The sequence below is a fragment of the Tiliqua scincoides genome, chromosome 4, assembly GCF_035046505.1.
Source record: "Tiliqua scincoides isolate rTilSci1 chromosome 4, rTilSci1.hap2, whole genome shotgun sequence".
NCBI lineage: Eukaryota > Metazoa > Chordata > Lepidosauria > Squamata > Scincidae > Tiliqua > Tiliqua scincoides.
Window position 1 is genome coordinate 89263450 of NC_089824.1, and position 27358 is coordinate 89290807.

The 27358-nt window shown below is 42.5% G+C and overlaps 2 pseudogenes; both read right to left on the minus strand.

The window, feature by feature from the left end:
* Window positions 1-24900: 24900 nt before the first annotated feature.
* LOC136650404 (5S ribosomal RNA) lies at window positions 24901-25020 on the minus strand (annotated as a pseudogene).
* A 2217-nt stretch (window positions 25021-27237) lies between these two features.
* LOC136649966 (5S ribosomal RNA) lies at window positions 27238-27358 on the minus strand (annotated as a pseudogene).

A 27358-nucleotide genomic window follows, 5' to 3' on the forward strand; every position in this document is an offset into this window, starting at 1 on the left:
TTTGACAGGCAAAACATTATCAAGAATTTCAAGTGAAATTAAGAGAAAGTTAATAAAGGTCACAAAATTTCTGAGGAGAATCCCACACATTGGCTTAAGGGAACTGACCAATTCACTGAATTCACAGTAATGGAAAAAAACAAAACATGTAGTCATTATTCTTTACCAATCAACATTGGTTCTATCTACTTAGTTTCTACTAGTAGAGGAATACGTGAAATTCCTCTGAGAAATTGTGCTAATCCTATCCAAGTCCTTTCACTGCCTTTCAAAATTCCTATGATTTCAGCAAAATCTTCCAAATTATTCTTGAATTTCATTTCCAGTAAAATTTGAAATGAACTATGGTAACTCAAAGCCTCCTTACCTTCTTTTCAATAACCCTTAAATCAGTGGTACTCAAACTTTTCCGGCCAGTGGCTCCCTTGACCCCCGTGGCTGTTGGCCATGACTCCTCATCATGTTCCTGAGGGCTGGAAATGACATCATTAAACAGGAAGTGGCCAGAAATATTAACTATATTAAATATATTAAATATAATATTATAATATTATAGTTATTATGATATAATAGTAAATATTAAATATATTAACTATATTAATATTAATTATATTAATCATATCATTAATTTAATTTAGATCTTAAAAATATATTATTAATGCACAGCAATATACACGCTTTATAAATGATCAGCTGCTGATCGCTGTTGAAGTCAGGATTCTGGAGTAGGTAGATTTTGTCTGGTGCAGGAGGACTCATTTTTCTAACTTTGTAAGCATACCAATAGAATTGTTTTATCAAATGAACTTTATGAACAATCACTCTGACCAACATTACACACACACACACACACACACACACACACACACACACACACACACACACACCCCTGTGGACCCCAATCCAACTAGTCATTTCTCCTATTCTCCTTGGATAGGATTGAACCCTTTATTAATTTAATGAAATTAAATTTTTCCAACAGCTGGTGGGGAAAACAAAAATAGACCATGAAAATATATCAGAGCTGATAAAGGTTTCGTTAGGAAGCTGATTTGTCTCCTATACTAGGAGATGTATAGCTCAAGCCTATGCATGTCTACTCAGAAGTAAGTCCCATTAGAGTCAATGGGGCTTACTCCCAGGAAAGTGTGGCTAGGACTGGGCTGGCAATCACTTCATCAATGGCTGATAAGTATTCCCTTCAAATAGCAAGATTCATCACTTTAAAAATACAGCCTCTCCTCTTCATGGGCAGGAGGTCTGGCCTAGAGGGTTGAGCCTCCATTTGCCTGAAGATAACATCCGAAGGTCGCTGGTTCGAGGCCACTGGCACCGTGCGACCTTGAAGCAGCTGACAAGCTGAGCCAAGCTATTCCATCTGCTCTGAGCATGGGAGGATGGAGGCCAGAATGTGAAACCAGATCAAGAAAGAAACATCTGAATGTTGTAGTTTCTTGAAAGATAGAAACCTTCTTTCAAATTGTAAAAATCCCTACGGGGATTTAAATTTGCCTGCCTGTGTAAACTGCCTTGAATAAAGTCTAAGGAGAAATCTGAGGACCAAGAAAGGCGCTATAGAAATACCTGTTATTATTAGTAGTAGTATTATTCATTCAAACAACAAGATTAATAAATCACTTTGAAAACAGTACCCTTTTTCTGCTCCTAGCCAAGTAAAGTGTGTGCTTCTCTCTCTCCCCCGCCCCTTTGCCAGCTGCTGACTGGTAAAATAGGAAGTGTTTTATTTGGGGAGGGGGAGGAAAGCAGGAAGGTTTGGAGATCGAAAGGGGGGAGTGGAAGAGGGAGGGGTTGAAAAGAGAGATTTCACTTTGATGAGAAACGATCCCAGGCTGGGAACTAGGAACCAGCCAGACAAGGATCAGCGAGGGTTAAGGACTGCAAGCTGAGCATGCTCAGTACTTGCCAGATGGGGGTTGGAGTGGAAGAGCTTTAGAAACAACATGCAGATGACTGGCAGAAGTCGGACTCGTATTCTGCCCAGGGGTGTGACTGTATCACTTCGAGAGGACATCTTGCGCCTCCCTTTTGAGTTCCTGGCACCCCCCTAAAGAGCCACGCCGCACAGTTTGAATAACACTGCCTTAAATACTTGCAGACATCGTATCTGAGCAAATTATTTTTTTTCAAATTTCCTCACATTTTGATTGAAGCAAAACATAGTGGCAGCCTACCTAGAACTTTCTAGAAATTCTGAGAGCATACATCAAGTTGTTTTCACATCAGTCCTGTTGTATTTGCATTTATAAAGGGTAGATGAGAGAAGATTGTGGGGAATGAATCATATGCTGTTACTTCCATGCATATATAAACTGTGAAGTGGCAATAAGCAGATCCTTCCTTCTAAAACTAAGGAATGCTACAGCAGTTGTGATGTCACAGTACTGGTTTCTCTGCTTTGTTTTAATTCAGAAATTGAGACAATCACACATGGCAATTCATTAAGGGTTTGAGGTATGGTCTGCTGTGAGTGGATCACACAACTGTGTTCTTTAGCATTGGGTCACTTTTCTTTGACCTACTACTACTACTACTACTACTACTGCAAAGAAGTACTGCAATACTACTGTAATATGCTGCTCCTACTGCTTTTATCAGTGGGGAAAAATTTTGCCCTGTATCCTCATCCTATGAAGCAAGGGAGTCAATCCTTCATTCTACTTTTTTTTTTTTTTTTTTTATGGGAATGGTTCAGGATTAGTAGCCATTGAGATGGCCACCTGCTTCCTTTTTAAGCGAACCTCAGTCTTTACTCCCAGTCACCCACCCACCCAATGAGACTAGCTGGTGGCCTTTTTGAGCCAGGTAGGAATATTTTTGCCACCCACCTGATTGGCCTTGTTGGGTGGTTTGTTTTACCTATCACAACTGTTGTCTTTGTCAAGTTTCCCTTAGCCAAGGTGATCACATTTGGCAGGTATGGTGCAGGCCAGGGAGTAGGGATAGGGATGTGTAGTTTGCACTCTGAAATAAGCAGGATCAGGGGGCAGGGGAACCTTTCAGTACTGATCTTTAGAAGCTGCCTGGTTCACAGGAGTTGGCTGGTAGCTGCAAAGCCAACCTCAAATGTTTTCTCACCTGGGAGGAGGTGGTGTTCAACTTACTCAACCCCTCAGGGTTGGCATCAATAAGCCTGGGCTGTCAATTTATGGCCCACAGCTTGGAGTCAGCATGGGAATGACTGATATTCAAAGAAGGAATAGTTTTATCTCATCTAGACTAGATGCCCACATTTAAGGGGAGAGGAGTGGAGTCAAGAACCGCTGCCAAAGGATTTGTTGACAGTCATGATTGGCTTACCAATCAGTGTGGCCCAATACAATTCCAAATCACTTGTCTTACATGTTTTTTGAGATGCATAAAGGCATTAGAGTTACAACCCTTCTCAGGATGAGTTTAGCAAAGTCTTGATCAGCTAGACCCCTGGGGGCTGGGGATACAAATAGGCCCTCAGTTTGGCTGTATTTGTCGTAAGAGGCGACTAAACAGCCACCAGATAGATGGGACTTGTTAGCCTGGGAAGGCAGCTCATCTGAGAGAAGGAAAACTCTGATCCCAAACCTCCACTGCCTTGTGGCTACATCCAGTTATGGAAAAGGCTTCAGGAGTCAATCTCGAGGCAAAATCCAGAGCCGGAGTCCCTGAGGCAGTTCATGGCTGAACACAGTCACGTTCTGCCAACTCCTGCGACGCCGCTGGAACCAACCATACCATTTCAGCGATGTGGAGAGGGGGGATTTGCTTCATGGGAAACAGTCTATCCTCCATATCTACTTTACCCAGGCTTCGCACACTGGAGAGGACACTCTGTTCCAGAACCACCATTCAGAGCACAATGCCATAGTCTTCCAAGAGTGAAGGATGCCAACTATACTATGCTAGATCAGCTACACAGGGTGGTGTAGTGGTTTGGGAGGTGGACTTAGACCTGGAAGGCCAAGGTTCAAATTCCCACTCAGCCATGAAGCTTCCTGGGTGACTTGGGCCACTCACTTACCTCACAGGGTTGTTGTGAGGACAAAATGAGGGGACCAGCTGTGTACACTGCCTTGAGCTCTTTGGAGGAAGGGCAGTATAAAAATGTGAAAAATAAATAAATAAATAAATGTTGCACCATCCAGATGAAGTAAAGTAAAAAAGAAGAGAGGAACAAGGAAGCCTGGCAATAAAAGCTCAAGAACCCAGAAGCAGTTAAATGTAAACATACCAAACATATTGTTATGAATTTGCTTTGATTGTTGCAAAAGGGCCTATCGCTGTGATTTTGTGCAATCTGACCATGATGATCAGGAGCAAAGGTTTCTGTGATCCCTAATGGCTGGAAATCTCACCTCGGCCTATGAAACATCTCAGCTTGAAGCTAATAGGAGGGACAGAGAACTAGACTTTGTAGAAGTTGGCTGAAGGACACTGCAGCTCTTCAGAAATTGAATGCAGGTTTCATTGTAGTGCTGCCTACCCTAGAAATCTGCTTGACTATGATGTTTTCCACGTTTATATTTGTAAATAAATAAATATTACATAATAGTCTCCAGCACACTTTCACACCCATACCCACACCCATCCACCCACAAAGTCCCTTCAAGAGGCATATCCCTGGAAATTCATACTGTGCAGGGGAATGTAGTAAATATACTTTTTTCATAATAATATAGAAAAGTTACTTGCATGCCATATGTGGGTATCAAAACATACATATGTGATTACACTCCCTTTTCTTGCGGCACCATATACCAGGCCAGAATTCCTGCAGAAGAAATGTTCACCAATCTAAAGCAGAAACACGATTGCAATTGAGTTCTTCCTTTCTCCACTAAGCAGCAAATATAATCCTAATGCCACCTTACAGTCCGGTGCCAGTACTTTAAAAACAAATCCTTGTTTATATAGGCTGGTAGGTTTACCCGTGCGTTGTTACATGAGCAAAAATTCATTCATGATGCTGTTTTGATGACAAATGCGCCCCTGTACAAACTCAGCTTCTTCTTCCTGTGAGCGATGGGACTGGAGCTAGTTAGCTGTCGTTTCCTATCGCTTAAGCCATCATGTTTTGGCAAGTGCAAAGTTTAAACAATGTAGCTGGAAAAACACAGATTAACCTTATCAAAGGAGGAGGGCTTGCTCGTTTGTTCATTTCCGTGCAATTGCATATGCACGTACATGCTTATTTCAGCATAATGGGATGGCAATGTACTACCTGTCATCTCTTCGGGAAGAGAAGCATTCACAACGGTGCCGAAGCAATGCGCTAAAATTTACAACCGTGCCAACTAAAATACACTTTTGATTAAATCTTCCCTGTGAAAAATGCCACGCTGACACTTGGAATGGGGGTAATTTATTTATGTTAGGAAGGGATCGAATAACAGGTTACACAAACTGGCTTTGCTATTTCGAATGCCACTGTCACTGAGCTAAGGAAAGGATTAAAACATGGAGAGCAAAATGGTTTCCCCCCCCTCCAATATTCTGAGTGCTTGGGACTTCTTTATCAAGCTAGGAAGCATGGATACCCTTCTGAAAGTCATTCATTCAGCAACAAAATGAAAAATGAATTTGTGAAAATCAACACTCACAAGAAAACACATACATCACAGGGTAGTATTAAGTGTGGTGTTCAGCCTTAGGTAGGAACCACTTGTGCTTTTTTTTTTTTTTTTTTTTTTTTTTTTTGGGCCATTAATTCAGTGAAATAGCTTGGAACAGTGGAGATTGCCCTGAACATACCTGAGGCACAGCAACATCTGTTTGATCTCAGCTATGTTGAAAAAGATCTACTCTCCTGGGGGCAAAAACCTTCAGATGATTATGTAAGGGTGATTTGGGGGATGGGGCTCTTAGGAGACTGGTTTTGAAGCACATACCTATGTGTGAATATGTGTTTGGATTGGAAGAGTTTTGAACCAGTTATAAAGTGTGGGTATGCCTAAGAAGCGAAATCATCTCTGACAGCCAGACCTTTCCTGGGAAGTTGGAACTACATATCCAGGACACTGGCAGGCCTCTGAAAATAGCACATTCCTTTTTGAGATCTCCCCCTCTTTTCTATAAGGGCAAGAGTAAAGGTATTTCAGTATTTTTAACAATAAAGTGTAGGATTAGTTAGGTCAGGTCATCATATTTTCCCACTACTACTGACACCGATACTTAGGGTGCAGGGGTTGACCCTAGGTGAACCTTTGATGAGTATTTGCTCAGTGTCCAACAAGCCCTTGATAACATCCCTGGGCAGGGAAATACACAACATAACAACATGGTGACATAGGAGAGATGATCCTACATGTTATGCAGGAGAAGGGGAGAACCTGACACTAGGGTGTCATCCTCGGAGATCACCCTGTGTTTTGTGTTACAATAGATCTACTCTGAATCATCATCTGATAATACAGGCAACAAAGGATGAACATGCATGTGGTGAGAAGCCCACATTTTATTCTAGGCTCATGGTAGTCTTCTCATGACAAAATAAATGGTTTTGTTACAATTAATTACAGTCTGTGTGCATGAGAAGAAGAGGAAGGTGGAAACAGGTTGAATATCGGGAAAAGGGCACAGCCTCTGTTGACAGTGGGGGGAAAAATTATGTTGCCATACGCATCTATTTTCCTTCCTTTCCTCCTCATTCATGTCTCCTAACAATGCCTGGGTTAATCAGGGCTTTGGGCCACCCTCATGTACTGTGATAGAAAGAACAGCCTTAAAGCTGCAGGGTGTCTATGTGCCTGTGACATTTTGACTCTCTCTCTCTCTCTCTCTCTCTCTCTCTCTCTCTCTCTCTGAATGTGTCTATCCCTGAGGTGACTACTAAGGCAAGCTATTTCTTCTTCAGATTTACCCCCCCTTCCACATGCTGTGATCAGGTGTTTTGGGTTTTTTTTGCCGTTTCCCCCCCCCCCCAAAAAAAAACTGAATGCATATTCCCATATGCATATCCTACATCAAATAGGAATCAACCTTCCTTGTGTATACAGTCATTACAGACAGACATTTTAACTGATGAGAGTATTTTTGCATGGCAAAAAGAGAACCCAGTATCCACAAAAACATCCCCACAAGAATCCTGCTACCAGTTCATCATTCCTGTTTTGAAGCTATGTGTATACATTAAGAAATGTACCTTTCATTTTTGTTTTAACAAGGTTTAATTTGAGTTGGGTCTTACCAGGACTAAGTCACAGATTTTTTCAATGCCAAGGTTTATCCCTGGAAGCAGTGAACTGACACAAATGAAAACAGAGCATCTGAACACGTGCAGAGTGCCTTTATTCCACCGTCAGCTCTTGTTTTCAGCTCTGATTTAGAGAGAAAAGATTCCAAGACAAATATTGGGATTTTGAGGCAGGCTTCGGAACCAGCATAGTCTTCTTAATTAAGACTTTCTTTTGAACTTGATGAATCCCACTGAATAGGAAAATCTAGAAAATAGCTTACTGGAGGGAGTTATGAGTTTGCCAGGGTTGTGAATGCTGAAAATCCCAGATCTTGTGAATGTCCAAAAATAACTATGTGTTTTCCAGGGCTGAATTAATCAGAACAAAACATTTATTGACATTTAACCTACAGAAAACGGCATGATTTCTAATTGTTTAGGTGATAATGGTAACATATTGGCAAACAGATATGGCCAGTATCCCCATTGCCAGGGTTACCAGACCAATGCTTTCTGTCTTGCCAGGACAGTGTAGTTGCCTTGGCAACAGGGATGTTCCCTCTCCTTCTGACAGAAATGTAGGGGAAAGCATTGGCTTTATTTTCATTCTGAGATGCAGTCAAAGCTGATTGGCTACAGGCTGTCATGATGTCATTGCATGTCATTGCATCAACTACATGATACCTGATTGGCTGAAAACATTCTGCCAATACGTAAACCCAGGTAAAAATGGTACAGTTGAGAGAGAAGAAATTACTCACCCGTAAAGGGCTCCACTTTTACCTGAAAATGTTTGTACCAAAATATTGGCACATCCATAACATTTTCTCACTTTTCAGATGTATGCCAGCAAATGCTGATAAACATGATTAAGTGACAGCATTCGTCAGCATATATCTTTTTTCTTTTTTTTTTTGGACCGTAACATAATGTTTTTGGAATTGTCAATATCCATATGTCAGTGTTGACATTAGCCAAACTTTAGGTACATATGCTGGATCATACGTATCACTCATAGCGCTATCAAATCCCATTTCTATAGCTATACTTTCTCTATATCCTACTTTTGCCTCAGCATGGGCAACTGGGAGGGAAACTAGCATCTCTCAAGGGACCAGAATTGGCCCAATGGCCCCAGTCGATGATCCCTGCTGTTTAACACTGACCTGTTTCCAAAGGTCAGTATTTATTAACTCCTGTAGCTTTTGGTCATGTGTAGCTGCAACTGCAGTGTGGCTGTCTCTTTAAGAAGCTGTTTCCACCTCGTGCGACAGAGAAAAAGCATGCAGGTCTGTTGCCTTTATGAAGCAGAGACAGAATGGGGATTGCTGGATGTGCCTGTTGTTTCTAGAGGAATTTGCATGGCTCATTCATTCTGTGGAGAATTTACAAAAACTCAGGGGCTGTTTAATCCCAAGCTTCAGGTAAATGACTGGAAATGATTTATTCAGGTGGAGAGTTTCAGGTATGTCTGTATGACTGATGCAACGGAGATCCATAAGAAGCCCGGAGATCATAGCAAGTGGTTTAACGTCCTTCAGGAAAAGTAGTTGCAATTTGTGTCCTGTAGAAAACAAGACTATGAGATGTGTGTTGTACTGTGAGGAGGTTGTGCAACTGAGTAGCTTGGAGCAATGTTATGATACCTGGTATGTTTTCATGGTCTGAGTAGGTACCTGTGATCATCTCATCACAATTCTTCTCATCTAACTGAGCCATTTTAAATATACCAATTCATTACCCCTTTGTGATATTGCTGAAGTGTGTGCATGGGTTTTGCTGAAGTGTACATGGTTGTTGTTGTTTTTTTTTTTAGAAGGTACATAGCTCTGCAGAGAAACAGATATCATTTCACTTTTGATGCTCTTGTGCACTTTGGGCGTAGGTCCTGGTATAAGTAACAGTGTTATGTATGTATTTATTACATTTGTAATTTACTCCACTTTACATTACGGAGCTCAGGCAGCATATGTAGAATTTTCCAGTTTTATCCTTACAACAGTTTTATCCTACCTCCTGGGAGGTAGGTTAGCCTGAGAGAGAGAGAGAGAGGCTTAACCAAGGCACCCACTAGGTATTGTGTGATATGTGTATCCAAATCCAAGACTCTCTATCACACCATATTGGTTCTGTAGACTGAAAACATGGTTTTGTAAGTGTTTACTCCAAACACATTCCATTGAATTCTATAATGCATGCCCCAAGAGAAAAGTGTGTAAACTTGCAGCCTTGAACTTCGTCACCCTCCATCATCATTATTACCATCACCATCATAACTTTCTGAAGTGTCCACAATTACTAGCTCCCTAACCAAAAAGCAAAGATTTTCTTTAAATGCAGTATTTCCACTATCCTTCTCCCAGGTGATATAAACCGAGCAAATGTAGCTTTTTATTTTTATTTAGATCAATCTGCTTTTTCCTCAAAACAACAGTATGGACCACAGTCTCAAGCATTTTCTTCTTTTCTGTTGGTTTTGGAACCGTCTCTTTGCTTTTACGTTGATGATAACTTGTTGTGTTATGATTGCTTTTATAATAGCCATAATGACAAAATAGAATTCTGTGTTCGCTTGCCCTTTCATGCAACTTTCATGCAACTCGCCATGAAAGAACAAGAAAAGAGCATTGCTGGGCAGTAGCATCGCCAGCGTGGGCGCCGCCTGGGAAGGGCATTATCCTCCATGCCATACAACCCCCCTGCATCACCAGAAGCGACATGCAGTGCCTGGAAGTGGTTCAGCAGGGGCATAATGATATCACCACACACTGCCAAATTGCTTCTGGGATGGCAAATCACAGCCGTTCGGATCCTGGGGGTTGGAGGGCCCATCCGCTGCTAAATGTTGCACAGGCCTCTACATGGTGGGGGCTCAGATGGTGCAACAGGGTCAACTAGAGCGGACTGCCCCCACCTCCACTTTCTACTCTACTTTTGCTAAGTAGCTCAGCTGCCAATAGAACTTCCTGAGTCAGCAACTCATTTTGTGGGAGACCACTCTGAGAAGAGAATGGGCAATTAAGGCTGCAGTCCTATACACACTTACCTGGAAGTAAGTTCCGTTCAACTGAGTAGACATGCACAGGCTTGCACTGTCTAAGTATCAAGCTCCATATATCCTAGTATAAAGTGCTGAGGTGTCCTATGCTGGTGCCAGGGTGTTAAAGGCCTTGGGGCAAAAGTTGCCCCCTCCCAGTGATGCCCTGTACCTCCTGACATCATCTTGGATAATACCACTGCCACCAGTACTGAGAGCTCAGGAGTTGGCCTGGTTGGGACCCACGGATGGGAGTCGGCGCTGGTTCAGTATCTGACCTGCATGACCTCTAATGCCAGCCCTACAAGGGTGGCCTGTCAGCAAGTCACATTGCTGCAACTGTACTTTTTCATATTCTTTTCACTGGTAAATCAGGGGCCAACCAACACCTCTCAAAGGAAGAAAAACAAGGTCTAGGAGCTACCTGTTGCTAGAAGTACTTATGAAGCCTTCTGGTGGCCCACATAGCCTATTCTGTTGTGGGGCCCATGCCTGGAACATTTCAAAGCCTGTTCCCTCAACAGTTTTAGGAGAATGGTGCAAACCTTTGTATTATTTTTTTAAAAAAATTCAGATTATAAGTGGATATGTTTTTTTCTCCCGATTAACTAGTAACTTTACCCTGTCCTTTAAAGCTTATCATCTGATGGGTATGCTATAAAATGTTGCTTCACATGCATAATCACATGTGTTTTTTCACTTTTTTTTTTTTTTTTAGCGAGCCGCTTTGAAGGCCTGTTATGGCCAGAATGGTCAGGATCTAACAAATATAGATATTAAAAAACAAATAGAATTAAATTAACCCAGAGCTAATTCCCATTATTTGTTGGTGTGCAGTGAAATTACTGCACACAATAGCCCTACTTTGTTATTAGCAAAATATCCTCCTGTATAAGTGGGCACTCAAAAACAATTTTCATATTTTAAAGAGGCTTTTAAAAAGTATCCACCCAAAATCCCTCACGGCGCAGGGTGAATGGAGCAATACTGACATCCTTTGGCTTATTCTTAGGGGAACGTTTGCTGTGTCTCTCCCCCCCCCCCCAAAGTGTGAGGAAGTCTGTGCCATTCTGTTTTCCTGTCTGACAGTGGAAGGCTCTGGGTTCAGTCTGATCTAAGAGAGATGGCGCGGAGTCCAATTTGTTGCATTAGGGAGTATCAACTGTTACAGATTTAATCGGCACAGAGGATTACATCTGCAGCATGGAGCGTTACAGTGGGTGGGTGATCCCAAGACATGCAATGCCAGAAATCATCTGGAGCAAACAAACAAACAAAAAATGCTGGGCCCACAGGAGGTCCGATTAATAACTCAGGGTCTTTTTTTTGCTGGGAAAAGGAATCCATTCAGTGTCTTAACAATGGGTTTGCTTTCCCCCCTCCTCTTGTAAGAGAGCTGAGGATGAGCAGCAGCTTGATTCTGTCTCTAATGCACAGGGTAGCTGAGGTGGAGGGGGAAAAGACAAATTTGAAATGCAAGGACAATCTCTTTGACATCACCTCTCAGGAGAGGCTGTGATTTAATTTGTCACCCCAGCAAATTGGGGGGGGGGTTTGAAATGGGGGTGAGGGCTTTGACATGAGAAGCATCTCACAGGGGAAGGATGTAAGGAAGAAAACACACACACACACACACACACACACACACACACACACACACACGATCAGGAGTAGTAGAGATGTTGTGATTGTGCATGATGCCAGCCAGGGAGAGTCGATGAGACTGATCGCCTTGGACTTGGAACAGGGAGAGCCTTCCTGGCAGGAGCAGGAGGAGGGAGGCTTCCATGCAGAGCCCTCCTTTCTCGGTACCCCCTCCCACCACATTCACTTGCAAATCGCTGTGAGCCTGGAAAAGCCTTCTCTTCCCCCAGTCGGTGGAACCTTCCCATGGCAAGTGCTGCGGCTCTAGCTGCCTGATTCTCTCTCCCTTCCTGTGTGATGGCTTCCCCCCCTTTCTTCTTTATGATCAGGCGCTCTGAATGAAAGCCACTCTCAGAGAGAGAGAGAGAGAGAGAGAGAGAGAGTGAATGCTCCCCCTCCTCTTCCTCCCCCCCACCGCTTTCCTGCTGTCCAGAGTTAAGTGATGCTCGGAGAATCAGCCTGAATTAAATCCAAGTAGGATCAGCCTTAGCAGGAGAGAGCAGCCACCAAACACAAGCCAGAGCGGCAGAAAAGAAACCCACAGGAAACAAGAGGAAGGAAGACGGTCCCAGACATTGGGTTTGGACACTACTTCATTCATTCCCAAAGACAGAAGCGAAGGTAGGACTTCTTGGGCTGCTGGCAGTCATTCCCGCGTGTGGGTCCGTGTTTCTTATGCAGTGGCTGGAGATCCAGAGCGTGCAACTTTAGGATCAGGATCAGTCTGCCCATAAGGGAGAAGTTCTGGGTCTCTAGTATTTTGCATTCCAGCTGGGCTGCCTTTTTCTACCTGCTCAGGAAGGACAGTGCGTTGCAATTTGAGCAGCCACAAATTGGCCAAGCTGTATTCTGACTGAGCACCACATAGATGCTCTTCCATGGGGGCGGGGGGGGGGGTGTTGGAGGAAATCTGTTGGTATCTTGCTATTGTGATGGAATTGGGGAGAAAAAAGCAGGAGGGAAGGACATTCAGTGTGGACTTGGAAAGCTTAGGCTGCAATCCTATCCACACTTACCTGGGAGTAAGCCCTATTGACTATAGTGGGATTTATTTCTGAGTAGACATGGATAGGATTGCACCTTTAGCCTGCAATCCTATCCACACTTTCCCCATCAAACACAATAGGATTTACTTCTGAGTAGACATGCCTAGGATTGTGCCCTCAGTCTTTCACAGGGTAACTATCATGATCATGCCATGAATTACAATCATACAGTACATGTCCGCACTCACAGCATCCTTCTTGCACAACTGATAATGGTTTTTTTGTTTTTTTTAAAGCTGTGAGGCTATCGGAGTTTACATTTTCTTCTGAATAATATCTTGCTATGTGATGACACAGTAAATTGTACTTTGGACTACTCAGCATAGGGAGGGAGGGATTGGTGCATATATAGGCGAAAACTTAGGTATCTGTGTGGATAGCTTTTGAGATGCGCACCGAATGCTAAACATGCACCCGTCCCACTTTGTGGCCAGGGACTTACAAAGAGTAAAGAACCCAGAAAGGACGGGAGCGTGTGGATGTGGACAAAAGAGCAGTTATGCACGTCTTTTCTGTCGCTGCTGCAATAAAATCCATATTTGATGTGGTGTTAAATTAATGCAGCATGCTGCAAGTCCCCATCTATGCTCCTGACAAGTCACCATTGGTGGCTTTGTCAGCTGCAGCTGCTGGCGCTCTGCAAAAATTAACAGCAAGCAAGCGTACGACATGATGCCAGCTGTAGCCACCTAAACCTAACCAAGCTTTTAGCAGAAAAGATGCCACTGATGACTGACTGCACGTGCCATTGGTGACAAACAGCAGCCAGCGGGACCTGACCTATCATCTCTGTGTGCTTTCACACAAATGGAGCCATTTCCTATCATCCTCGTCTTTCAATTCTGGTAAAGGCAAAAAAGAAAAGCGCGTTTGTATTATTCCAAACTGCACATCCATTACTTTTAAGACACTCTGAGACGCATGATTCTGACTGTGTGTTTGTGTGCAAGAGAAGGAGAAACAGAGAAGCCTTTCCTTGATTTCGTGTGGCAGTTGGATCCATATTTACATACATCTGTGGCCAAATTTTGGCTCATCCTCCCTTTCTGCTTTTGCAAGTGACTTGTTAAAATTACCTCCTGTTGTAAATATTTTGATCTTAGGGCTGCTGTTCATCACCATACCAGATTGCAATGCATGGTAAATACGTGTTAATGTGAAATCTCTTCCTCTACAGCATTTTTTGGGTGCGTTTCCTAGTCATAGTAGAGTTTCCTTCTCCGAAGGAAGAAGGGAAAGGCAGACTTGTAGCTGGAGGAGAAGGAAGAATGAGAAGATAACTTATCTTTCCTAAGAAGGGGGGAACAAAACTCCTCTACAGAGTCCCCCTCCCCAACCGCTCCTTTATAGAATCAGTGGTCTTTAGTGAGGAGAGACAGTGTGTTCTGGAACATAATCCCAATCTGGAATGATCCTGCAAAGGAGGCTTTGCAAACTCCTTCATTCCAGCCCTACTCTGATAAATGAAAACTACAGTCTGCATTGTATTTGGGTGAGAGTGGATGAGTGTTCCTCTTACAGTGTCTCTCTTCGGTGATTTTTCGCTGGTGTTGAGTCTCAACATGACATTTCGAAAGATGCATTCCATTTTATTAGAGAGAGGCTTGATGTCAAATAAATTACATCACTTGCGCTGCCTTAATTTGATGTTTCCCATGCCATATGATATATATATTTTTATAAGAATAGATGGCATGTAACAGACAGCTCTTATGGCTTGGCTTGTGCTCATTTTAGAGTGGCCCTCCTGCCTTCCAATTTCCGCTGGCAACTTTGGGATAACAGAGATGAGTGTATCAAAGAGACATTGACTGTTTTACTTGTAGATATGTGATGGAGAGTGTTATGTTATGACAGCATGTTGGTTTCTCTTTGGAGGGCTTGTTTGCTGTTTCAGAAGTAGGCAGGAAGCGTCTCCTTACAGTATTGCACACTTCAAAACAAAATAAAAAAGAATAAAGTGCTGAAAAAGAAGTGCAGTTTTTTTTTTAGAAGTGAGACATGGCTGATAATGCCATGGTTCTCAGATACATGGAGAGCGCCATTGCTCTTGTATTATCAGCCAAAGTAATTTGTTGTTAAAGTTAAAAGCAATCCAAGGATGCCTGGCCCTGAATGTGGCTATTAAACAAAAACTATATTGCTTCATTTTTCTCATTAAAGGACTCAGTACAGGAGACAGAGAAGGTTAATTTAAAAATGATAACCACCCCTGGCACTCAGAAAGTCATTTCCTGATCTCAACATGATATCCCAAGGAAACAGATTATGGGAGTCTCTCTCACTCATCTGTGTGAGTCTTGCTCAAATGACTTATTTCTGATGTCTTTCTACCTCAAAAACAATTAATTTCATAACTTATTTATGCCACTAGGCTGCAGCAGTAGTACACAGGGCTGTTCAAGGGATGAAAGGTTGCTGAGCATGCAACAAAAAAGCGGCGTGGCCTATTTTCATACTGATTGCTGTTCATTTGCCCCCCGCTCCTCCCTCTTTATTAAAAGTGAATATCAGCGTCTAAACTTTCCCACCAGATTTTTCTACATCCTGGCTTCTCTGCATCAAGAATGATGTCAGGTGTCTCTCTAACTTAGCCAGAGAGAAGAGGGCAGTGAGGCAAAAAGAGAAAGAAAGAGAGGGGAAAGTGATAGATTCAGAGATGAGTGTAATTCAATAGGCATCTGAGCTATAATTTCTCCATGATGGATGGACTGCATGGCTTTTTATTTAATAGATGCAAGGGAGGCTAATTAGCATTTTGTTCGTGCTTCTGAACAAGAGACAATCAGGTGAAGGACTCTTGACTATTTTGAAGATGGTCTAAAAGCAAATTTATATTAGTGTCTAGTTATGGATATTTGCATACTGGAGACTTTGTTTACAAAGACTTGATTCCACCAGTTTTGTGGTAGCTGTGAGTCATGCTTCTATGTGCTGGAGAAGTTGCACATCTTTGCCTGCAGGTAGAAGTGCAAACTGTCCCCACATCAGATGCTCAGGTGTCTCTCATGACAAATTGCAGGAATTCCCCCTGGAATATCTTTCCAGAAGTGTAGAGAGCAGAAACACATTTAACTTGCCATACTTGCTTTGGTACTTACATATAATACTCTCCCATATCTTATACTGTATATAGTGTAGCAAAGTTAATGCAGGTGAAAAGGCAGGCCAGTTGATAAATAGCTAGTGTCTTCATTTAAACCTGCTCAGAATCACCTGATTTACCCTGTACTCCCTTTGCCACTGTTAAGGACTGGTGCTGAAACTTCGGCCAAAACACAATTGATTAATGAATTAATCCATGACATTTCCACATCTATTGATTCCTTAAAAACAATTTTCAAATAGTTGAAATTGTTCCTGCTCACTCAGATCCATTTGTATCCTGGGATTAGTTGCTACAAGGAATCAGCCTAAGGCTGGAATCCTATACATACTGACTTGAACTAAATGGGACTTATTTTGGAGTAGGCGCACAGAGGATTGTGTTGTTGGTTTCCTTCTAGAAGAAAGATAAGATGCACACTGTGTAAAAGGAAAAAAAAAAGAGCATCTTCTGAAGTATTTTGTATCATGCATGTGTGTAGTGTGATGGCTCAAAGAATGAGCTGAAATCAGAACTTCCCTAGTTCACATTCACCTCTGTGATGATTTCACAAGGTGGCCTTTAGGTAAGCCACTTCCCATCAGGCTTAGCTGCAGTATAGGGGATAATGATACTTATTCATCCTGCAGTGTTGTTGGAAGGTGGCTCAGGGTGTGTTTGGATTATGAAAAAAAAAATCGCCACTCCTTCTTAAGATACCTGTATATTCCTCATAATTTGTACTTATGATGGTAAAAATTTTAAGTATATTCTTTGGTATTGAATTACAATAGTTGCCCAGTAAAGGTTCCCCCACCCCCCACCCCACCCCCCACAAAATCAAACAAACCCATATGCCTGTGGGGATTTGCCCACAGAGGGTAGACTTACATTCACCAAACAGGCCAATGAACTATCAAGGAGGTGGATATTAAGACTGAATTTTCTCAATACACAAAGAAGATAAGTTGCACTTAGCATTGTGGTGTCATGACGATCTGTGTTTCCCTGCTCCCTGTTCACATCTCTGGCTACTGATGACATAGGTGGGCGGGGAGACATGGAATGGTGTGATGCGCTATCGTGGTGCGGGGAACCTAGATGTATGGCTTCTATTTTTGAAAGTAGCTATGTGTTTGATATTAATATCTAGTGTGGCCCTGGCCTACACTGTAACATCAGTGCTTGCTCTGTAGGATATGCACACAGCTCACTCCCCCCCAAAGCTGCAGAAAGGTTCACTTCAACTTTGTCCTGGCATTCCATTGCTCCCAATGGTTGAGAAACTTCAATATTTCCTCGCTTCCTTTAAGGCTTAACCATTTTCAACAATTGCATACCATCTGGAAATTATGCTGCTACCTTTTCTATAGCTCATCAACCAGGCCTGAATTTAGGTTTCAGGAGCCCTTAGTCATGCTAAAAACTGAGGCTCTCATTCCAAATTCAAATTCATATGATATCTAATTATCATCCTGCTGTGCCTAAAGAGGTAGGATATGATCCAGCCAAAGCACTTCCAAGTTCTATTAATTTAAGTAGCAGGGCAGGGAAGGCCTAACTTCCTACTTTAAGGCTCCTGGAACTTTAGCAATTGTGCAGAAAAGGAAATATCATCAGGTGCAGCTTGTCATCTCACAGATGATAAGTTGTACCTGCTGAAATTCCCTCCTCTACACAATCCTTAAATGTCCAGGAGCCCTAAAGTTGAAAGGTTGGCCACCCAACCCATGTGGTAGTTAACCATATGCTTGAGTTTCCCACTGAAATCACTTGGGAATGCTTACTTTTTGACTGGATCATTCCCACAGATGTGTTTTTAACAAAATAATACTTGTGTCTATGTCTAACTCACTTCATTAGGACTTCCTAACTCACTTCTCAATTGAACTTGGATTGTTCTGATTGCACTAGGAAGTTACGTGAAGGTTATGAAGAAGGGCTTCTCTGGTGCTCTATTATGTATTCTTTGAAGGGGATCTGGGCCTATTTTTCTCTTGCAGACTTGTAAAATTTTCGCTTATAAAATGTATAGGATTCAGGCACATGCATATTCTGTGTATTTGTAAATCTAGCTCTGAGACATTAGGAGATTAGCCCCTCTGTCCTAAACATAATTAGGAGGAATTGATTCACTATAGTGAGTGTTACCTGCAAGTAGGTGGGGGGGCATACAGCTGTATCTGCTGTATCCGTGGATCAGGTCCACGACTCCCCCACATGTGTCCCCTCTAGAGCTGGGCGCTCTGCTGGCCCTGTCGGGCTCAAAATGACTCATGAAGCAAAAAAACTGCTACTTCTGGTTTTTCATGAAAACCGGAAGTGATTTTTTAATGCCTTATAAGGCGTTTGGAGACCTGGGGAACCCTATGAGGGTTTCCCTGGGTCTTCCAATGCCTTATCAGGCATTAAAAAGTCACTTCAGGTTTATTAAAAAAACAGAAGTTACTATTTTTCCTGCCAGGTTCAGTTTGAGACCAGTAGAGGCCACAAATGGATATCCGGGGCCTCTTCTGGGCTCTGGAGGGTGGGGAATAGCGTTCGCCCATATCCATGGTTTCAGTTAACCGCAGGGGGTTCTGAAATGGAACCCCCATGGATACTGGGGCACACCTGTATTTTTTTGTTGAACAAGCTTTTAAAGCACCAGCTGGAGGAAAGTTCAGCATGACCACACTGCACCTTTTAAATTGGTTCAAGATCCATTTAGCATACCTAGTTCTAAAACAAGGGATCTTGGAATTGAAATATGAAAATGCCAAGGAACTGTTGTATGAAATTCCTGGCATCCTCACACAACTACAGTTCCTAGAATTGTTGAAGGAAGGTGCTGCAGTTCAATTTGCTTCAAGCCAGTTTACACTTACAGTATTTAGGTCCTGTTTTATATGTTTATATGACTAATTTAAATCGGTTTTAGAATTATTTAGGTTTCTCAGGTGATATATCTGGGAATCCAAGATCTGTGGAGAAGTTTGGCATCTGTGAAAACACATTATTTAGGCCAGTGGTTCCCAAACTGTGGATCAGGACTGGATTTTTGGCCAGTGGCATAAGGGTGATGGAAAGTTCAGATAACTAATTGCCTCAAGCCCCGAAACTATTAAAAAATCAGATGGCTGCTAATTACCCTGCAAAGAACTCAGGTCCTGCAGTTTGCAAGATGGCAAAGTCTGGTAAACCTAAAGTGGATCCCAATAGAGTGTCATTTTAAAAAGTGGATCTTGGTGCTAAAAGTTTGGGAACCACCGATCTGAGCAAAACTAGAATTCCCAATGGCCTCTTGGGGAAGACCTGACAGTCAAACCAGTTGTGTCTCACAATTCTACATTGGTGCCCCCTGTCCTTACTATCAGTGAAGTGACACATTGTATTATTGTCGCAGGAAAAATGTCAGTAGTTTTGTGGAGGATGGCATTGTATTACAGATGTCTTCTTTAACGTCACACTGTCAAAACTTTAGGACCCTTTCTTAAATTGCATGATCCCCTCTTTGACATTCTTCCCTCCTCATGATAACATATTATTATTTAGATAGCTTTACTCAGTGAGTAATGATGACAGGAATTCGTTTTTATCTTGCTTTTTTGTGTCATCTGTGGTTTAATGATTCATTTTTTAATTCACTTTTTCTTCTTTTTGTTTGCTTTTTATTTTACTAGTGTTTATATGAAAAACTTATACAAAAAAAAAAGAATACAAATGTATTACATAATAACAACACATACCAGAATGTATAGGAAAGCAGATTTACACATTCAGAATACTGCTTGAAACAAGTCTGTTGAGACTGTATCTCTTCAGACTACAGGAGGAAGATTGCATATTAAATATTTCCCTGCACCAGTGTTTCTCAGACTGTGGGTTGGAATCCACTAGGTGGGTCTTGAGCCAATTTCAGGTGGGTCCCCATTCATTTCAGTATTTTATTTTTAATATATTAGGCGTGTTGCTACCATGGTATGTGACTGCATTTGGGGAAATGTTACAGATCTGTACTTTTAACAAGCCACTATGTATATTCTTTTAACAATGATAGTCAGTGGGACTTACTCCTGCTAAGCGTGGGTAGGATTGCAGTCTAGGATTGTTAAAACTGTTCTTGCTTGATGATCTGGTCACGACATCACTTCTGGTGGGCCCTGACAGATTCTCATTCTAAAAAGTGGGTCCTGGTGCTAAATCTGTGAGAACCACTACCCTATACTAAAAAAACACACACACAGCAAGAACAATTTGAAAAGTAGCAAAATCCTTACACAGAACAGGAAGAAAGCCTCTTCTACATGTAAAGAAAATGTTTTAAAATAAAATTCTACCTGGGCCTGCCAAAACATGAGGCCAACTGAAGTGCTTTCCTAGTGGGGGGGGGCGTCTCCCCCTTACTTTCCTCCACTGCTCCTCCTTCTCCTTCCACTTCCTAGATTGGAAAAGGAAGCGGGGACAGAGAGGAAGTGTGGAGGGCAGGGTAGTGCTAAGCTAGAACACAGGTGAGTGGGAGGAAAAGAGGCACATCATCAGAAAAGGGGAGGGCAGAACTTGGCATGCCATCTCAGGTGTCAGGAGGTCTTGGGACAATGCTGCACAGGACAACCACATGGGAGAATTTAAATTGAATTTCCCTGCTGTGATCTGAAAAGATTCAGTCTACACAGGGGCTGTAGGAGATGGTTTATTCTCAATATGTAGATTGAGAGTCTATGCATGGGAGTAGCATGGTTTCCAGTTCCATGTGGCTCCATCCCACAGTACTGTAGTAGGAATGTATAAAGCATGGGGGAGAGCCGTAAAATTATGAGGGGGGAAAGCACACTAGTGCCACTTCCTAAATCTTTCATGTGTCATTCTTTTCACATCACCCTATCCCTTGCATGCAGTTTTTAGAATCCTTTGTTACCAGAGAGGCATGGGATGGAGTCCCAAGGAAGCTCCCAAAACTTAAGAAATCAGGCCTAAACATGCAGTTAGCTAACATGTCAAATATTCACATATTTTGTTGCTTTCATTTACCAACAACATCCATGCCTGATATCTCTTGAGGAAGTGCCGTTTTTCTTTTATGCCTCCCAGGACTGAATGTGGAATAGATTCCTGTGCATTCAGTTGATAAGGAAGAATTGTGTGCTGCAGGTGGTATAAAAGCTGGAGGTTTCTTTTGAGATATTGCTTAACTTGCTCTATCAGAGTGGATAAGATTGGAGAAGCAGCTTCCAAACTAAAGCCTGCTAGTTGGCAGGGTGTAATATTTTCTCAGCACTAGTAACTTGAGCCCAGGGAATACAAAGTCTTAGGATTTTTTTTTTTTAAAAGCTGTATGCATGTGGCTTTTTCACATTATTTTTGTCTCCTGATTTTGCTATCTCCCTAAACTTTTTAATTTCTCTTCTTTCTTGTTCAGCGGCTTCTCTTTCTTTGCACATAAATCAAAATTGTACGTTGAAAGCAAGGATCGGAAAAGCAGATGAAAATCCTATCAGAAAATGAAATGGCCCAAACTCGTCTGTGTTTCGCTCGTGCTCACAAGAGATAAAGCTCTTCCTTTTTTTTGTTTTGTTTTAAAGAACAGCAGAGACGCCCTTGCATGAATTTTTCCCCAATGCATTTTTGTATTACTGGATATGCAATTTTTGTGGTGGTGGTGGTGGGGGGGGAGGTCTTATGATTCTATCGCTGGCATTCTATCAAGTGCTATGCTACAGGCTGAATGTATTGAATTGTCCTATCTCAGTGCTTTCCCTTATCCCATAAACAATGTGGTGTACCTGTGTCCAGCTTGCTTAAAAAGGCATGGCTTTAAATGAATGCAGCCCTCATAACCTTTGCAGATGTTATAACACTTGGGCTTTTAATGCATAAATCCGTGGTAGCAGTGCATAAGAAAATGCTTGAAGTACATTGAATAACATAACACTTGTTTTAAATTAACCTAATATAAAATACTGGAGAGAGAGAGAGAGAGAGAGAGAGAGAGAATTGTTTTGTCCTCATGTCAACCTCAGCATTAGCAATGTATATGACAGTCTCATTAATTAATTGGGCATTTGCATAGTTATGACCCAATCCTAATTCTAAACATGAATATATCATATCATCTGTCTAGCAAATTGGGTTATTGGAGGTGGGGGGGAAGCACATTCTCTTTGTTACTGGAAAAATACACCAGTGTTTAACAGAAAAAAAGAGATTGAGGCAACCATGGAAAAGTGGAATGTGAAACCTGGAAGGAAAAAAGAAAGAAAAGAAAAGACAGGGAGTCATTTAAGGAGGGCACTGGGGTATGTGCACACTACATAGGATTCACCAGAAGCATCTGTAACTCTGATCTCAGTCCAGCTAAAGTGAAGCAATACCCATTTAGATGTACACCAGATCTTTGCTTGCACAACCATATCTGTGGCTATAACACATGAAGGAGGGGAGAGTGATTGCACCAGCTGGCCCCACCCCTGACCTCTATGCATTCATCAGAATGTTGGAACTGAGTCTTCATATGCACATAGGTACTATATGTGTTATTGAGAACCCTGGTGACATGGAGAGATCCTCCAAGTGTACTTTGTACAACCTGGGGTCTCTTCCAGCTTTCCACCAAATGCCTGGTAGGCATATCCAGTGATTGTAATCCCACTTTCCCTTCCACATCTTTATATCCAAGATGTGGTAGAGTAAACAGACTGAATGGCCCAAGCCTATCCAGACTTGGCCTCCATGGTGCAGGGCAGCTGACACAGTGGCTGCTGCATCTCGTGGGCCAGCTGGGGCCCAGACAGCAGCAGAGATGTAAGTAAATAAATCTTTTACTTACCTGCTCTGCTGCTCCCTGGGCCTCAGTGGGCCTACTCAGATCCAGGCCAGCTGTTTTTCTGGCATAAATCCAGTAGGTCCAAATGGGTATGTTGGGTCTGGGCTGAGAGCATAGTATCTTGGCAGCAGGTGCTGCAATAAATATCCTTCCTGGCCTTCCCTTGTTCCCCCTTGGCCTGGCCCCTAAACCAGCCAATTCCACCCATGAACCACCCCATTCCACCAACGTGCCCATTGCTGATGACCTGTGAGTCCCTGAAGCTTCCCAGGCTTTGTGTTGGCAGCAGTTCACGGGATATGCTGACAGATCACATGATATGTTGGCAGATCACAAGATCCACCAGCATATTCCACCTATGGGATTGAACCATTAGTTATGTATTGTTTCCTGTAGGGAAGGAGTTAGGTGCAATATACACTTCATTGTCTGATTGGAATGAGTCTGTGAGATGGGGCCCAGTTTCAGGAAGTTCTGTAAAACTTTCTACTTGAAACTTTAAGTTTTACAAAAATAAGTCTATTTGATACTTTTGGTGAGGCGTCCCCAAATTATAGCCTGCTAATACATTCTGAGCAGCCCAGTGACATAATTACATGCATCCCTACTCCTTCCTACCCCCTACTCACCCTACCCCAATCATGTATCTTCTTTCTATTGAAGGAAGCAATGGCTGGCCTGGTTGGCTGTCACTAGAGCCCAGCTAAAAGAGACAGACAGCACGCAGCGCCTCAACTGCAAGCATTTCTGCAATTGTGAAACTCCTTAGGTGATGTATATACATTTTTTTCTGTAATTGTTCTGCTCCAGCCTACCATAAAAACAAGTCTGAGTGACATGGCTTTGGCAGCTGAAAGTTTGGGAGCCCTTGCTTTAGGGGAGCTCCTGTTATATATCCTGTTCAATATATGTAGCATAAAGTAGTGGTTAATTCTCACATTGAAATCAATAGCGGAGGGGAAAAATGGCTCAGTAACGTTGTATGATGATGAATCCTCTCCTGTGTGCTTAGCCCTGAATAAGGACTCCCCACGCATCTGGGGATTGGATGAATTATGTCCAAAATGTCCCTACATGATTGTAGGGATGATGTGTGGTTTCGCAATTGCTCTATACCAGGGGTGCCCAAACCCCGGCCCTGAGGCCACTTGCGGCCCTCGAGGCCTCTCAATGTGGCCCTCAGGGAGCCCCCAGTCTCCAATGAGCCTCTGGTCCTCCAGAGATTTGTTGGAGCCTGCACTGCCTTGACGCAACTGCTCTCAGCGTGAGGGTGACTGTTTGACCTCTTGCATGAGCTGTGGGACGAGGGCTCCCTCCACTGCTTGCTGTTTCACATCTGTGATGCAGCAGCCTTGCTTTGTGCAAGGCCTTTTATAGGCCTTGAGCTATTGCAAGACCTTCATTCACTCATATAAGTTTCTCTTTAATATATTCATTTATGTAAACTTATGTAAATTTATTCAAATTTTAAATGTAAATAAATTCTTTTTTTCTCCGGCCCCGGCACACAGTGTCAGAGAGCTGATGTGGCTCTCCTGCCATAAACTTTGGACACCCCTGCTCTATACCAAAGTCACTAACCAATAGATGCTTGTGATGATCACTCACCCACATTCTACGCAGAGCTGCAATACATGCTACTTTAGGAGATGATGTGTGTATCTTTCATAACAGCTGAGTCAAATGCTCTGTTATAACTAATAATATAATAATTGCCTGGAAAGGCCTCTCCTTTCATTATTGCTCAATTTTCGCTATGTAAATAACACTGGGCTAATTCACACACGCCTATACCTCTCTTCAATTCCTGTAACTTGAGTACTCAATATCTGATGACTGGCAGACGAAGAAGTGGATGATCCTGTCAATGAGATGAGTGGATGGCTCTGTCAGAAAGTACAGTGTTTGAGTGATGAGATGTCTGTCTTCGGAATTTGATCTGTGATGTCTGATTCACACAAGCAAGTCACCGCTTAATGCATCACATGATCATGCACGTGGATTGGACTTTCAAGAATACACTGTTAAAATTCTGTAATATGCTACAGAAGGGGTGGCAAATTATTTTCTTTTATTTACTGTGGTTGGCAACCTTCAGTCTCGAAAGACTATGGTATAAACCTACAGCACCCAGTATTCCCAGGCGGTCTCCCATCCAAGTACTAACCAGGCCTGACCCTGCTTAGCTTCCAAGATCAGATGAGATTGGGCATGTGCAGGGTAACAGTTACTGTGGCTTCTGTATAAAACATATTTTTCCTACCCACAGTGTCCTTACTCTGTATACAAACCATTCTCCATGAAATTTTGAATGCTCTTCAGAAGGAAGGCTCCTGCAATTTCTAGCACAAAATTGTGATCTGCCAAGCTCAATTTAGCCTCCCCTGTATTGTAACATGTTAGGGTCTTGATAACCCACCTGTTTTGGTGGATCTGTGCAGGCACCAAAAGTAGAACACTTACTAAGCTCCTGGTGGATCATCACACATGGCTTGTGGACTGAATTTGGCTTGTGGGTGATGGGTTTTGCAGGCCTGCTTTTGCATATTAAGAACATAAGAACAGCCCCACTGGATCAGGCCATAGGCCCATCTAGTCCAGCTTCCTGTATCTCACAGCGGCCCACCAAATGCCCCAGGGAGCACACCAGATAACAAGAGACCTCATCCTGGTGCCCTCCCTTGCATCTGGCATTCTGACATAACCCATTTCTAAAATCAGGAGGTTGCGCATACACATCATGGCTTGTAACCCATAATGGATTTTTCCTCCAGAAACTTGTCCAATCCCCTTTTAAAGGCGTCTAGGGTAGACGCCAGCACCACATCCTGTGGCAAGGAGTTCCACAGACTGACCACACGCTGAGTAAAGAAATATTTTCTTTTGTCTGTCCTAACCCGCCCAACACTCAATTTTAGTGGATATTAGATCGAGACATTTGTAGCTCAATGCGGAGCAAGCAAATATTAACAACCATGTATGTAGTCAGAATCATGCGCGTGGACAGAATCATTTTATAAGTTTATGGAACAGCCTCCAAATTGGATTCCTTAAGGTTGGATGAAATCTAATTAGAATGTTTAATTCACTGAAAGAAGCAGGATAAAATACACACTTCATCTGTTGGCCATTATAATTTGGTTGATTATTTTTTTAATAGTATCACTTTTAGCATAGAATGCTTGTCCTTACTAAAGGAATGGAAGAGCACACCTAGGATGTGGCAATATTTTTCTTCTAATACTTTGGTGATCTGCTTGGTAAATAAATATATCTGTACTGAACATTGGTTTTCAGTGAACTTGGGACTTTTTTTTAGGTTTAATAGTGTTCTTCCTGCATTCTTAAAGCCTTAAGTCTGCTTATGGAAACACACAGTCCCAAAAAATATTTTTTTACCAGTTCTTACAATTTTCTTCCCATAGGTGTGTATTGAGTTTGTGTACCCTGCTGCACAGCGCACCTTACATAATCACATTGTTCTTTTTAAAAATTTCCTTTTACATGCAGATATGCCTCTAAGGGCGCAACCCTATCTTGCGCTGGAACAGGCAAACCAAGAAACTTGCACTGTATCCAGTGCAGGATAGTGGCCCAAAGCGGCTCAGCCAGAGATAAGGGGAAACTTTTCTCCTTACCTCCGGGTAAGGAATGCAGGCCCCTATGGGTCTCCTTGGACTTGTGCTGCCTCCTGAGGTGGCATAAGTTGGAGGAGAGCGGAGCGACTTGAAGCTACTCCAAGCTCCCCAGGAACAGCGGTTGGGATCCAGAATAAGTGCTGGATCCCAGCCCCGCCTCCTGCTCCCCACCCGCCCACCCCAGGGGCTGCCCACAACCCACAATCCCTTCCACCCAGGAACACCTCCCTCCCTCTTCCTCCTTGCTTCCTTCTCACCCACCCCAGAGCCTTGCATTGGCCCAGCTGGGTCGACGCAAGGCTAGCCGAGGAAGCAGGTGCAAAGCTTGTGTCAGCCTTCACAGGCCAGCGCACCTCCATACGCCGGCCCAGCTTACTCCCGAAGAGGTACAAACATGCTTTACAGCACATTTGTGATCCTCCTGGGCCAGCAAAAGGGACTTGTGCCACCCCAACTAGTTTTCTGGATTGCACCCTAAATCTATAACATGGCAGAAAAAGGGAGGGAGACAAGCACAAACACCTTATCCTAATATAACTAATATATTTATATCTTTTATTATATTTATGTGCATATATTATATAGAGCATTAATACTATTAATATCGATGCCTACTATTATATACTAAATCTAATAATTTATCTTATTTAACATCTAATATGTGATATATTTATCTTATTGATAATTAAGAATGAACCCTCGATTTAACAGACTTCAGAAATAATGGATGTTGTTTGCTTCTTTAAAAACTAGTCATTTCTATTTTGCACATACATGTGTTGGTTGGCAACCTTCAGTCTCGAAAGACTATGGTATAAGCCTACAAGCACCCAGTATTCCCAAGTGGTCTCCCATCCAAATACTAACCAGGCCTGACCCTGCTTAGCTTCTGAGATCAGACGAGATCAGGCACATGCAGGGTAACAGTGTGCATTGTC